An 8,191-nucleotide genomic window follows, 5' to 3' on the forward strand; every position below is an offset into this window, starting at 1 on the left:
CGACAGGCGGATCGGTGCGGCGTCTTCAGTAATGCGGACGCTGTATCGGTCCGTTGTGGTGAAGAAGGAGCTGAGCCGGAAGGCAAAGCTCTCAATTTACCGGTCGATCTACGTTCCCATCCTCACCTATGGTCATGAGCTTTGGGTTATGACCGAAAGGACAAGATCACGGGTACAAGCGGCCGAAATGAGTTTCCTCCGCCGGGTGGCGGGTCTCTCCCTTAGAGATAGGGTGAGAAGCTCTGTCATCCGGGGGGAGCTCAAAGTAAAGCCGCTGCTCCTCCACATCGAGAGGAGCCAGATGAGGTGGTTCGGGCATCTGGTCACGATGCCACCCGAGCGCCTCCCTAAGGAGGTGTTTAGGGCATGTCCGACCGGTAGGAGGCCACGAGGAAGACCCAGGACACGTTGGGAAGACTATGTCTCCCGGCTGGCCTGGGAACGCCTCGGGATCCCCCGGGAGGAGCTGGACGAAGTGGCTGGGGAGAGGGAAGTCTGGGCTTCCCTGCTTAGGCTGCTGCCCCCGCGACCCGACCTCGGATAAGCGGAAGAAGATGGATGGATGGATGGATGGGAAATGTGGATAAAAACAGCACACAGATGTCACTTTTAGAGTTTTTAATGGACACTTTGAAAGATTCTTTGATAGACAAAGGGACAGTTTTTGGCTATATAAAAAGCTATATTTAGAAACCAGTGAGCAGGTTAAGACATAAATAAACAGTGCTATGTGCTTCTTATTACATTTTGCAGCCACCAATCACGATTGTTACACAAAGAACCACTTCATCAACAGCAGAGAACTACACACTCTGCACCTTCCTAAAAAAAAAAAGGCCGTTCTGGAGAGTTACAGGTCAGTTTGACTTTCGAGCCGCAGAATCCCGGCTTTTAGGTGGCCTGAGAGTCGTGCTTGAGGTTTGCACATGTAGCACCGCGGTGGTTAATGGTACTTGGACCGGCTGGATTGTGGACTTCAAGGGCCAAACCGACCTGACCAGCGCTAGCAGTGTGCCACTACCACAAGACGGACAAACACACAAACACACACCAACAGAAGGTGTTTGGCAGTGCATAATTGTACGCGAAAAAATACAACTTGATTGTGACCCACGGAGTACTTAAGGACGTGACGATCATAAGGCCTAATTGATTTTGATCAATCAACGGTGTTGTCGTCCCCGTGAAGCGATCGATCATCAGCAGTGAGAGGAAGAATGATATTTCGTCTCAGTCGTAATCAAAAGGGCTCTTACTCATAGAGCTGTTCCTGAAAAGTTGCTATCAACGGTGCGATTTGTCATATAACTACCGTATTTTTCGGAGTATAAGTCGCATCTGCCGAAAATGCATAATAAAGAAGGAACAAAACATACCGTATTTTCCGCACTATTAGCCGCACCTAAAAACCACAAATTTACTCAAAAGCTGACAGTGCGGCTTATAACCCGGTGCGCTTTATATATGGATTGATATTAAGATTCATTTTCATAAAGTTTCGGTCTCGCAACTACGGTAAACAGCCGCCATCTTTTTTCCCCGTAGAAGAGGAAGTGCTTCTTCTTCTACGCAAGCAACCGCCAAGGTAAGCACCCGCCCCCATAGAACAGGAAGCGCTTCTTCTTCTACTGTAAGCAACCACCCGCCCGCGTAGAAGAAGACGAAGAAGCGCGCGGATATTACGTTTCATTTCCTTTGTGTGTTCACATCTGTAAAGACCACAAAATGGCGACAGGTTTCCGGTTCATGAAAAGACGCAATCTCTCCATCCCGCACACGGACTACTATTTCACAGCAACTGCCTAAAGACTTTCAAGAAAAGCTGGCTACTTTCCGTGCATATTGTAAAAACAAGATAGCTGAAAAAAAAGATCCGGCCAGAGAACATTATCAACATGGACGAGGTTCCACTGACTTTTGATATTCATGTGAACCGCACTGTGGATACAACGGGAGCACATACGGTGAATATTCGCACCACAGGGAATGAGAAGTCATCCTTCACTGTGGTTCTAGCTTGCCATGCTAATGGCCAGAAACTTCCACCCATGGTGATATTCAAAAGGAAGACCTTGCCAAAAGAGACCTTTCCAGCCGGCGTCATCATAAAAGCTAACTTGAAGGGATGGATGAAGAAAAGATGAGCGAGTGGTTAAGGTAAGTTTACGCGAAGAGGCCGGGTGGCTTTTTTCACGCAGCTCCGTCCATGTTGATATACGACTCCATGCGCGCCCACATCACGCTGGTTTTTAATATATTATTAAAGTTTGACTGACCTATCTGACTGTTTTTTTGACATTCCTTTAGCGCAGTTAGATGCGGCTTACAACACGGGGCGGCTTATAGGTGGACAAAGTTTTGAAATATGCCGTTCATTGAAGGCGCGGCTTATAACCCAGGGCGCCTTATGGTGCGGAAAATACGGTATATAAATTGCACTGGAGCCTGGCCAAACTATGAAAAAAACTGCGACTTATAGTACGAAAAATACGGTAGATGAGGCAAATCCCGTAGGAATTGCGTGTGAATGCTCCAAATGCTGAAGTTGAACTGAAATCCTGGAATTTTTTTTTTTTTTTTTTTTTTTTTTTTTTTGAGAATTGTTGAAGTAGAGCACACAATTCCCAAACAGGCTGAATATTTTGAAGTTGGAACAGTTGGAATCAGATGAAAAATGTGGGAGTTGTGGAACTTTGAAGAATGTCCCAATTTCCCCCCAAATTTGGGAATTTCGGTAAAAGCAGGGAATTTATTTTCAAATGGTAAAAAACTTGAATGGTCTGAATGAGTTGAAATGGTTGGTGTTGGAATTTTTCAAATCGGTGGAGAAATGTTGAAGTAGTAACATGTTGAATTGAGAAATGGTATTATGGAATTTTTGGGAAAACCGGGAATTTTTCCAGTTCAAAAAACAACGTCGTTTTTTTTTGTCCTGATTAAGAGGAATGATTTGAAGGTGGAATGGTTTGAATCGGTTGAAAAATGTGGAAAGAGTAGTCGTCAGAAAAAAGGGTGAAAGTAGGGCTTTGGAAAACCAGGAATTCTGGGAAAATCTTGGAATTTTTTTGAACTTGTAAAAAAGGTAGTTTAAATTTCCAGCATGGTGGAATGGTTTGAATCGGTTGAAAAATGTGGAAGGAGTAGTCGTCAGAAAAAAGGGCGAAAGTAGGGCTTTGGAAAACCAGGAATTCTGGGAAAATCCTGGAATTTTTTTGAACTTGGAAAAGGAGTAGTTTTAATTTCCAAGATAGTGAAATGTGTTGAAGGTTGAATGGTTTGAATCGGTTGAAAAATGTGGAAGGAGTAGTCGCCAGAAAAAAAGGGCGGAAGTATGGCTTTGGAAAACCAGGAATTCTGGGAAAATCCTGGAATTTTTTTGAACTTGTAAAAAAGGTAGTTTAAATTTCTAGCATGGTGGAATGGTTTGAATCGGTTGAAAAATGTGGAAGGAGTAGTCGCCAGAAAAAAGGGCGGAAGTAGGGCTTTGGAAAACCAGGAATTCTGGGAAAATCCTGGAATTCTTGTGAACTTGGAAAATGAGTAGTTTAAACTCCCAGCATAGTGGAATGTTTTGAAGGTGGAATGGTTTGAATCGGTTGAAAAATGTGGAAGGAGTAGTCGCCAGAAAAAAGGGTGGAAGTAGGGCTTTGGAAAAATAGGAATTATGGGAAAATCCTGGAATTTTTTTGAACTTGGAAAAAGAGTAGTTTAAATTTCCAGCATAGTGGAATGTTTTGAAGGTTGAATGGTTTGAATCGGTTGAAAAATGTGGAAGGAGTAGTCGCCAGAAAAAAGGGTGGAATTAGGGCTTTGGAAAACCAGAAATTCTGGGAAAATCCTGGAATTTTTTTGAACTTGGAAAAAGAGTAGTTTAAATTCCCAGGATGGTGAAATGTGTTGAAGGTTGAATGGTTTGAATCGGTTGTAAAATGTGGAAGGAGTAGTCGCCAGAAAAAAGGGCGGAAGTAGGGCTTTGGGAAACCAGGAATTCTGGGAAATTCCTGGAATTTTTTGGAACTTGGAAAAAAGTTAGTTTAAATTTCCAGCATGGTGGAATGTTTTTAAGGTGGAATGGTTTGAATCGGTTGAAAAATGTGGAAGGAGTAGTCGCCAGAAAAAAGGGTGGAAGTAGGGCTTTGGAAAACCAGGAATTCTGGGAAAATCCTGGAATTTTTTTGAACTTGGAAAAAAGTTAGTTTAAATTTCCAGCATGGTGGAATGTTTTTAAGGTGGAATGGTTTGAATCGGTTGAAAAAATGTGGAAGGAGTAGTCGCCAGAAAAAAGGGTGGAAGTAGGGCTTTGGAAAACCAGGAATTCTGGGAAAATCCTGGAATTTTTTTGAACTTGGAAAAAAGGTAGTTAAAATTTCCAGCATGGTGGATTGGTTTGAATCGGTTGAAAAATGTGGAAGGAGTAGTCGCCAGAAAAAAGGGTGGAAGTAGGGCTTTGGAAAACCAGGAATTATGGGAAAATCCTGGAATTTTTTTGAACTTGGAAAAAAGGTAGTTAAAATTTCCAGCATGGTGGAATGGTTTGAATCGGTTGAAAAATGTGGAAGGAGTAGTCGCCAGAAAAAAGGGTGGAAGTAGGGCTTTGGAAAACCAGGAATTATGGGAAAATCCAGGAATTTTTTTTAACTTGGAAAAAGAGTAGTTTAAATTTCCAGGATGGTGGAATGTTTTGAAGGTGGAATGGTTTGAATCGGTTGAAAAATGTGGAAGGAGTAGTCGCCAGAAAAAAGGGTGGAAGTAGGGCTTTGGAAAACTAGGAATTATGGGTAAATCCTGGAATTTTTTTAAACTTGGAAAAACAGTAGTTTAAATTTCCAGGATGGTGGAATGTTTTGAAGGTTGAATGATCACATATCCTTCATTGTCACTGGAAGAGCTATTTTACATCATTTTATCTTTTGTTGATCATATTTCGAAATTTTGTCCAGGAACAGGACTTTTATTCGGCCCTTTGACGTGTGATTACGACAGAAACCGGATCATTAACCTTGTTTTCTTTGTGGGTTTTTTTTCCAAAATGAATACAGTTTTTGCTTGAATCTCGGTCCAAAAGCCTAAAAGGTTTATTTGAATAGTTGACACAGGAACAAGAAAACGTTACCATTTTGGATCAGATATCCGTTGAACACATGATTGTTTTTGTAGCAATACATTTCATGTTATTCTGATTTTTCCATGGATTTATCAAAAAAGCCTCGATAATTAAGTCACTTTACGGGGACAACAGTTGCATCAATCCATCCATCAATCCATCCATCCATCCATCCATCCATCTTCTCGTCGGGTCACAGGGGCAGCAGCCTAAGCAGGGAAGCCCAGACTTCCCTCTCCCCAGCCACTTCGTCCAGCTCTTCCCGTGGGATCCCGAGGCGTTCCCAGGCCAGCCGGGAGTCATAGTCTTCCCAACGTGTACTGGGTCTTCCCCGTGGCCTCCTACCGGTCGGACGTGCCCTAAACACCTCCCTAGGGAGGCGTTCGGGTGGCATCCTGACCAGATGCCCGAACCACCTCATCTGGCTCCTCTCGATGTGGAGGAGCAGCGGCTTTACTCTGAGCTCCTCCCGGATGACAGAGCTTCTCACCCTATCTCTAAGGGAGAGCCCCGCCACCCGGCGGAGGAAACTCATTTCGGCCGCTTGTACCCGTGATCTTGTCCTTTCGGTCATAACCCAAAGCTCATGACCATAGGTGAGGATGGGAACGTAGATCGACCGGTAAATTGAGAGCTTTGCCTTCCGGCTCAGCTCCTTCTTCCCCACAACGGATGATACAGCATTTGCATTACTGAAGACGCTGCACCGATCCGCCTGTCGATCTCACGATCCACTCTTCCCTTACTCGTGAACAAGACTCCAAGGTACTTGAACTCCTCCGCTTGGGGCAGGGTCTCCTCCCAAACGGGAGATGGCACTCCACCCTTTTCCGGGCGAGAACCATTGACTCGGACTTGAAGGTGCTGATTCTCATCCCTGTCGCTTCACAATCGGCTGCGAACCGATCCAGTGAGAGCTGAAGATCCTGGCCAGATGAAGCCATCAGGACCACATCATCTGCAAAAAGCAGAAACCTAATCCTGCAGCCACCAAACCGGATCCCCTCAACGCCTTGACTGCGCCTAGAAATTATGTCCATAAAAGTTATGAACAGAATCGGTGACAAAGGGCAGCCTTGGCTAACCCAAAGCTCATGACCATAGGTAAGGATGGGAATGGAGATTGACCGGTAAATTGAGAACTTTTCCTTCCGGCTCAGCTCGTTCTTCACCACAACGGATCGATACGGCGTCCGCATTACTGAAGACGCCGTACCGATCCGCCTGTCGATCTCACGATCCACTCTTACCTCACCCGTGAACAAGACTCCGAGGTGATTGAACTCCTCCACTTGGGGCAGGGTCTCCTCCCCAACCGGAAGATGGCACTCCACCCTTTTCCGGGCGAGAACCATGGACTCGGACTTGGAGACTTGGATCACATCATCTGCAAAAAGCAGAAACCTAATCCTGCAGCCAACAAACCGGAGCCCCTCAACGCCCTGACTGCGCCTAGAAATTATGTCCATAAAAGTTATGAACAGAATCGGTGACAAAGGGCAGCCTTGGCTAACCCAAAGCTCATGACCATAGGTGAGGATGGGAACGTAGATCGACCGGTAAATTGAGAGCTTTACTTCCGGGCTCAGCTCCTTCTTCACCACAACGAATCGATACAGCGTCCGCATTACTGAAGACGCCGCACCGATCCGCCTGTCGATCTCACGATCCCCTCTTCCCTCACCCGTGAACAAGACTCCGAGGTGATTGAACTCCTCCACTTGGGGCAGGGTCTCCTCCCCAACCGGGAGATGGCACTCCACCCTTTTCCGGGCGAGAACCATGGACTCGGACTTGGAGACTTGGATCACATCATCTGCAAAAAGCAGAAACCTAATCCTGCAGCCACCAAACCGGATCCCCTCAACGCCTTGACTGCGCCTAGAAATTATGTCCATAAAAGTTATGAACAGAATCGGTGACAAAGGGCAGCCTTGGCTAACCCAAAGCTCATGACCATAGGTGAGGATGGGAACGTAGATCGACCGGTAAATTGAGAACTTTTCCTTCCGGCTCAGCTCGTTCTTCACCACAACGAATCGATACAGCGTCCGCATTACTGAATACGCCGCACCGATCCGCCTGTCGATCTCACGATCCACTCTTCCCTCACTCGTGAACAAGACTCCGAGGTACTTGAACTCCTCCACTTGGGGCAGGGTCTCCTCCCCAACCGGGAGATGGCACTCCACCCTTTTCTGGGCGAGAACCATGGACTCGGACTTGAAGGTGCTGATTCTCATCGTAGTCGCTTCACACTCGGCTGCGAACCGATCCGGTGAGAGCTGAAGATCCTGGCCAGATGAAGCCATCAGGACCACATCATATACAGAAAGCAGATACCTAATCCTGCAGCCACCAAACCGGATTCAACGCTTTGACTGCGCCTAGAAATTATGTCCATAAAAGTTATGAACAGAATCGATGACAAAGGGCAGCCTTGGCTAACCCAAAGCTCAAGACCATAGGTAAGGATGGGAACGGAGATTGACCGGTAAATTGAGAACTTTTCCTTCCGGCTCAGCTCGTTCTTCACCACAACGGATCGATACGGCGTCCGCATTACTGAAGACGCCGTACCGATCCGCCTGTCGATCTCACGATCCACTCTTACCTCACTCGTGAACAAGACTCCGAGGTACTTGAACTCCTCCACTTGGGGCAGGGTCTCCTCCCCAACCGGGAGATGGCACTCCACCCTTTTCCGGGCGAGAACCATGGACTCGGACTTGAAGGTGCTGATTCTCATCCTAGTCGCTTCACACTCGGCTGCGAACCGATCCGGTGAGAGCTGAAGATCCTGGCCAGATGAAGCCATCAGGACCACATCATCTGCAGAAAGCAGATACCTAATCCTGCAGCCACCAAACCGGATCCCCTCAACGCCCTGACTGCGCCTACAAATTCTGTCCATAGAAGTTATGAACAGAAGGGCAGCCTTGGCGGAGTCCAACCCTCACTGGAAACGTGTCCGACTTACTGCCGGCAGTCAGTTGCATCGAAAGAACGTAAAGTCCATTTATTTGTTATTTTTTGGCTATTTCACCGTTTCTTGATTGTAATGAGCGACACACGTACGAGAGTAAG

This window comes from Nerophis lumbriciformis, linkage group LG25, assembly GCF_033978685.3.
Source record: "Nerophis lumbriciformis linkage group LG25, RoL_Nlum_v2.1, whole genome shotgun sequence".
NCBI classification, from domain to species: domain Eukaryota; kingdom Metazoa; phylum Chordata; class Actinopteri; order Syngnathiformes; family Syngnathidae; genus Nerophis; species Nerophis lumbriciformis.